Source organism: Callorhinus ursinus, unplaced genomic scaffold (genome assembly GCF_003265705.2).
Source record: "Callorhinus ursinus isolate GAN/ISIS: 27379988/994484 unplaced genomic scaffold, GSC_fseal_2.0 scaffold4, whole genome shotgun sequence".
Lineage (NCBI taxonomy): Eukaryota > Metazoa > Chordata > Mammalia > Carnivora > Otariidae > Callorhinus > Callorhinus ursinus.
The window spans coordinates 10748798-10756120 of NW_027397066.1; the positions used below are offsets into that span (position 1 = coordinate 10748798).

Here is a 7323-nt window from a genome sequence, read left to right on the forward strand (position 1 = left end):
GGTTGATCCTAGAAAAGTTACTTAACATTTTGAAGGTCCGTTTTCTAATCTATAAAATTAAATTACTATGATACTCTCACATGTTATTGCAAGGACTAAAATTACACAATGTAGCAAAAAATGCCCAGTACAGTCTCAGCTGTTGCCATTAATCTTCCCAAAATGATTGGCTGCTGCATGACCCATGAGGTTTGTTTGAGATGCAGAAAGAATAAGTTTATCCTGTTATGTACAGGTTTTTGAACAGATATTCCTATTTATTAAAATGCTAAAGGCAGTGCTTGCTTCGGCAGCACATATACTAAAATTGGAATGATACAGAGAAGATTAGCATGGCCCCTGAGCAAGGATGACATGCAAATTCGTGAAGCATTCCATAAATAAATAAATAAATAAATAAATAAATAAATAAATAAAATGCTAAAGGCAGTGGAATGAGAGGAAGGCATCCTCCTCCCCTGAAATACTCCCATCTTCTCTGCCCTCAGGACTCAACACAGAGACCTTTACCACACAGGTCCTGCAGAGGGCAGTATTCTGGGCTGAGAGTGGGGAGGGGGGGGATGCTCTATGTCAGGTGGGGGAGCTGGGATAGGAGGGGAAATGTCCCCTCACCTCTTGGCCCCATTGCTCTCTCCTGTGACCAGTCACTGGAGTGGGCTGACAGACAGAGCTCTGCAACAATGGTGAGAACTGCCCTTTCAAAGAGCCTGGTGAGCAAGAGTGAGGACGGAGGGCTACCTCCTGCTGAAATGGTGAGCCATTGAGAGCTTTAGAAACAGGGTGGCCAAATTTAATTTTGAACAGATGACTCTGAACTCAGTAGAGATAAATGGATCTGGCAGCAGAGAGCCCAGGTGGGTGGCCGTGACCACAATCTAAAGGACATATGAAACCTAAACCAGGGGTGTGGCCAAACAGAGGTAGACAAGGGAGATCAGAGAAGCAGACAGGAGGATCTTGCAACTTAGATAGCTTAACTGGTGGTAGTCGGTTATCTACCGCATACTAGGTGCACTGGGCAGACCAGGTAGGAAACATCCAAAGAAAGTGAAAAGGGTTGTCAGATATTTTCTAAGCTCTGAAATGAGAAGAAAGGCACTTTATTTGCAAGTGTTTGCAGAGAATCCCATGAAATACTGTCTGTGATAATACTCTTTAAAATATAAATTATTATTTATCTGTAGGTACTCTTAAAAGTCATACTAGTGCTGGGCATAATTTACATTTGTTAGTTCATTTAACCTTCACAATAGCCCTGTGAAGTAGGTTCTACTGTCAGCTCCATTTATGGGTGAAGAAACCAAAGTATTTCTGCTATTGGATTACGCCAACCAGGCTGTCTAATTACTGTGAAAAGTCTTCTTACCTCTTAATGTGGATGATAAGAACAGAGCTAATACCACAGTACAAACTAGTAGGTCTTTTTCTAAATTTTGGTGGCATGTGCTGCATGAGCATAGGTGAACAGAGCTTGACCAGCAGGCACTTAGCTATGTCTCCATTTACCCCTCTTACTCCAACTTGCTGAACAGAATAAATGGTGGATATGTGAAAGCATGGATGGGTGGTAGGATAATGAAATAATAGATCCATCTCAACATTTGACTTTTGAAAGTAGGTGAACCCCCTTGAACCCCTATAAGATCCATGTGATAGCCCTTAAAGAGAAGCCAAAACTTTCATGAGAGTCTGAGACACCCACCAGTGTCTGGATATATTTCCTGTGGGGTTTCATCATCAGGCTATATTCTCTCCTTTGAAATTAGTGTTTAATTCAGCCTCTGGCTTTTAAACTTGCCTCCCCTTGCTTAGACCTTCTTGGACCACTTGTATCCCTCATTCAGGACTTTGCAGCCAAGCCCCAGTCCAGTGGCCAGGGCCTGAGCATGTCTAACCCATCTCCAGAAACAGGGGAATAATTCAGACTAGATGGATAAATGAACATATTAGCAATTGGACCTTATGAATTATGAGATTAGTGATCACTCTTGGGCTCAGAAATGTATCCCTTGTTCCTTAACACTGTTTTATTTTTGTTTCCACTTTCTACAGTTTGTCTTGGCAGGGTAATTTTTAACAGATTAATTCTAATTGACTATCTTGTTTATTTTAAAGCATTGCTACATCTGTGCCCAGAGCAAAAGTTATATAATGCTTCATTGGGTAACTGGGAGTTCAGCAATTAATGACAGGAGCATCAAGTCAGGAGATTTTCCATTCTCTGTAGGGTTGCCTGTTTGTATAACTTTGACCCTTGAAGCTTTTTGTGAGATACCAGATTTCATACTTCAGTGTGTCCCTGCCCTCAGGATTAACTAATATGTCTTTTCCTTATTATAGCAGATTCTGTTCTATTTTACTTGGAATCAAAGTATCTCTTACTTAAGGGTTTGGTTTGATTTCATACACCCATTATCTGGACCTTTAATCTTTTCCTACTTAATGTTTTAAAGGAATATCCAGATTGTCTTCAGTTCTATCATGTAATCAACTGCTTCAGAGTGGGAATCAGACCATAGATCAAGGGAAAGCCAGATTCTAGGAAGACTGAAGCACCAGGCATGGCTAGGATACCCTCTGAATTCCTAGTTCAGTTGAATTGGCTGCTTTATATATCTTATACCTCCAAAAGAGATTTAATCTCTCAGAGAGATTGTATGGTGTAGTGGAAAGTTTATTGGCTTTGTTATGACAAAAGTAGAAAGTTAGGGATACCTGGGTGGCTCAGTTGGTTGAGCATCTGCCTTCAACTCAGGTCATGATCCCAGGGTCCCTGCTCAGAGAGGAGTCTGTTTCTCTCTCTCCCCCTGCCCCTCCAACCCACTCGTGTTCTCTCTGGCTCACTCTCTCTCAAATAAATAAATAAAATCTTTAAAAAATAAAAATTAAAAAGTAGAAAGTTATAAGATAAACCTCAATTTACTCTTTTTAACGTTGTCTAGTTTCCCTCCCTCCCTCACTCCCTTCCTTTTTTCCTTCCTTCTTCCCTTCATTTCTTCTTACTTTTTTTTATTTATCTTTTTCTTTCTTTCCTTAAACACAAATTTACTATGCAGTGACCCTACTATGTGCAAGGCCCTGTATTTGCATGAGAAGGAAACCCACATAGTCCTCATTATAGATTCTATAAGTTTAGAGCATGAGACGTTAATACCTTTGAGGGAGGGTGGTGTTGAGGATTGAGGGAGACAGACCTACTCAAGACCAATTTATATGAAAACCTCCTTCTTTAAACTCCTCCTCCAGGGTAACTGACATTCTTTTAGAAGGCCTCTCCCTTTTGTTGAGATAAACTGAGTGTATTTCTACACTAATATCATCTTGCTCAACTTTATGACTAGATTGGGTTTTATGAAGTTTTCCATTTTGTGTTTGTTTTAGACAAGGTAGCAAAAGAACAGTAGTAAATAAAGCCATTGCAATTGGTCTTTATGTGTCAAGAGATATGATGTGAATTCATTCCATCAACATTGAAGAAACCATTTTTGAGGAGCACTTCACATGAAGACCAGGGCAGTTCAGAAATTAATAAGCCACTGTCCTTTTGTCCTGGAGGAAATCCTAGATGGGTGGAGAAGGACATGTAAATAGATAATCACAATTAAAATCAGTAGACTGTGATGATATGATGTGAACGATGACAGAAGTATGTACCCGAGGCAGAAGAGGCCTCAGAAAGGGATTGGATAAATCTGATTATAAGAAAGAAGAGTGATAGGTCACAGGTCACACAATATTTGAGGTAAAGCAATGGTTTCCTGCTAAGTCTGAACACTTCATTACCAGGCAGAGCCTAAGTGAGTGGACTAAACATCACAAAGGAAATTAAAGTAGTTCCAAAATCCTCTGGGGCACCTGGCATTTCCATCCTTTTATAGGGAAAATTGTTATTTGTGTATACTTATCCTAAGGCTATGCTTTTAGAAATATATAACCATTAAAAATCATTTTTTAACTATAAGGTTTGGACACTTCACCAGGAAGAAGGAAAAGGAGATCTTGGGATGTAACACAGTGACAACAAATGTTTCCGATAATCTCATGGTTGAGAGTGGGAGAAGGTCAGTTGTTCTGGAACTGGGATAGCCTACAAAATTGTCCTGAATTTTGATAAGGGGGCAAGACTTTTATATTTCAGCATTAGACTAGTCACTGGATAAATGATGTGCCTGGGAAGGGGTTATGATATTATGTGAGGTGGATTTCTTCATCTGAGGGACAGCCATCTCTTGAGAGAAACTCAAATGCAAGCTATGACCTGTCAATGCTTCTTTCATCCTGAGGGAATGAGCCTTTCCTCCTTGAATTGGGACCAGGGTCTGGTAGCACATCTCCCTATCACAGTTCTTTGACAATTTTATCAAAATGAGATGGGAATCCAGATGTGTACTTCAGCCCATAATTACGCAGCAGGTGAACTGGTAAAAGTTCTAGCCTGGAACATCACAGTGTTGGCTCGGATAGGCCTGGAGCTGTGGTTATAGCCACTTTCTCCTGGCATTGACTGCAAGAGCTAAAGGAGGCTGTTCCCAAACATCTCCCGGGTCTATTATTTCGTAGTTGCAACAGGAAATAATGACTGGTTAATAATCTGAAGTAGAGTTCAGTGAGGAGGTAGGCCTCGGGGCTTGGGAGACAGGCTTAGCTCCGTGAAGTCATTCAAGGACCCAAACTCCTTTCATCCTGTAGCTCTATCCACTTCAAGATCCTCAGAGCTTTCTTTTTCCCCGCCCCCCCCACGCCCCACCATCAATGGAAAGGAACAGGTGCTCTTAAAGACCAGCTTTGGACATGGCTCCCAACACTTCTGATCACATTGGCCATAAATCAGTTTCCTGGGTTCACCTGAGCTGAATAAGAGAATCTAGAACACGGATTCCAGTGGTTTGCGCATGAAAGAAAGTAGAAACCAATATTTGTACACACAAGTGGGGTCTCTGCCAAACAGTGGAAAGACTCAGGAAGATTTTGGTTCATGTGCCCGTTGTGACATAATTAGCTATGTACCATAGGACCAATTGTCTAACTCTTCTGAGCTTCATTTTTCTCACCTATAAAATGATGACTATTGTACCATCCTCAACAGATTGTGGGAAAAAATCGAATGGGTGAATTTAATTTCACAGAAAAAATTTTCCTTTCCCCATTCTTTTTAATCTCTGTACAAATGTGGTCTCACTAATATTCAGAGCTATCCAACCAGGTGTGAGAGCTGGTAGCCTACCTGAATGTTAGTTGCTGTGGAGAGGATTCTTGCAGGAGGTGGTAGATGGGCCTCATTGACCTCAAAAGTCCTTCAACTCTGTAGGAGCCTCTGAAATATTCATTAAACACACACCAGGTTGAGCCAGAGTCAGACTGGGCATTTATACTGGAACCAGACGCTGGCGTGTGCTCAGTAACCAGAGCTTTTTTTTTTTTTTCTGGAACTAAGTCTTCTCAGCAGAATATCGACATCTGTAAAGCTTTCTGACTTGACTTTTCATTTCTCCTCTTTGCAGAACTGTGCGTGTCTTGGCCTTTTCATCTCGACATTTAACGGAGAAGAATTTCAATTGTTTGCAGTCAATCCCACAGTGCTTTTCCAATTTCCCTTTATTTTCTTTGGGATTTTCAAGAAACCTCACGTGCCCTACATAATTCAGTTATGATTCCAGAGGAGATTGGTGCCTCAAAGTGACAGATGATTTTTAAAAATATTTCAACACCTTTGTATTAGAAACAGCGTCGCATTGAGAACCAAGAGGCCAGAGCTAGACCCCAGGCCCTGCCATTAATTACCTGTGTGACCTTCATTAAGTAATTGGTGCCTTTCTCAACTAAATAATGAGGGTGAGCTGGATCAGTGGTTTATAAATTATGTTCCATGGAATTCTGGGGTTTCTTGGAGATATTTCCAGGAATCAGGAGGTGGCAAAGAGAAATATTTGTCCTGCTCAACTCTTGCTTTTCATTTAGTGGAGTTCTGGTAACACCTCACTGACAAAAAGATTTCACTAATATATGTATTTTTTAAATCACTCAATTTAGATGATCTGTGAGAGTCAATTGTGCTTCTAATTTCTTGAATACTGTGATTTGACTGATGAATATGTGTTTTTTTTTAAATATATTGTGAAATGAGAAACTAGCAAAATCCTCAGTGTTAGAGGAATCCAAGTTAAGTCAGTTACACCATTAAAAGGCACTTAAACTGGTTCAAATGGAAGGTCTACCTTTAACTGCCCTCTGGCAAAATATTTAAAATCTCTAGCTTTAAGGCAGTCATTGCAATCTGGGAAAGAAAATGCTTGCCTTTGCAGGGTTTGAGTATTAAAGAGGAAGATAATGTTGTGTAGTGCCTAGCACACACATTCCTGGTTCCTGCTTCCTCCTCATACACACACAGTTAACTCATTCATGCCTGACTTCTCTCTGAGCCTAGGTGTGGCTCCAGAATCCTTCCCCTCCCAGGCTCCAAGCAGCCAGTACCCATCAGAGGGAATCAGCATTAGGGACAAAGCACTGCTGACATCCTGTCACATCCTGATTCTCTATCTGTAAAAGTGGAATTATTAAGGACTGAGTGTTTGTGCCCGCCCCCCAAATTCATATGCTGAAGCCTTAACTCTCAATGTGACCATATCTGGAGAAAGAGCCTTTACCGAAGTAATTAAGATTAAATGAGGTCTTAAGGTTAGGGCCCTGTTCCAATAGAATCGGGGCTCTTATAAAGAGAGACACCAGAGAGCTTACTCTCCCTCTCTCTTCTTGCCATATGAGGACAGAGTGAGAAGATGATGCCCATGCTGTTAACCTGATCTCAAGCTTCTACCTCCCGAACAGTGAGAAAATAAACCTCTGCTGTTTAAGACATCCAGTCAATGGTGTTTTTTTATGGCGGCCTGAACCTGAGTGATACAGGAATGCCAATGCCTTCCTCATTCATTCAGTCAGCATCATGGAGTGTCCACTATGCATGCAGCTCTGTGAAAGGTCCAGGGCACATAGAGACTCATGTGACAAGGGTCCCAGTCCCAAGGACTGTCCTGAAGAAGGTATTCATAGACTATCAATGTTTGAAAGAAATTACAAAGTGCATGTTACCTTGCAGGCACACACACACAATTCTTCTTAAAACACACATGTCAGTTAGACATAAATAATATTCACTGAAACAGTTGTTTAACAGTGAAACTTGGAAAAAAAAACCCTCTAATTTATATTAGACTCTAAGTTCTAGAAGGTCAGATTCAACTCTCCACCACTAGCCTCAGCACCCAGCATAGAATGGGGATTTGTAAATATTTGTGGAATATGCGTGTGAACTGGTATTAAAGT

General features: G+C 40.8%; 1 non-coding gene across 1 annotated transcript; it reads left to right on the plus strand.

Annotated features, from left to right (window-relative positions):
- The first annotated feature begins 277 nt into the window (after positions 1-277).
- Positions 278-384, plus strand: LOC112836193 (U6 spliceosomal RNA). The gene has a single exon (XR_003211420.1). It is a non-coding gene; the product is annotated as a U6 spliceosomal RNA (small nuclear RNA).
- The last annotated feature ends 6939 nt before the right edge of the window (positions 385-7323 follow it).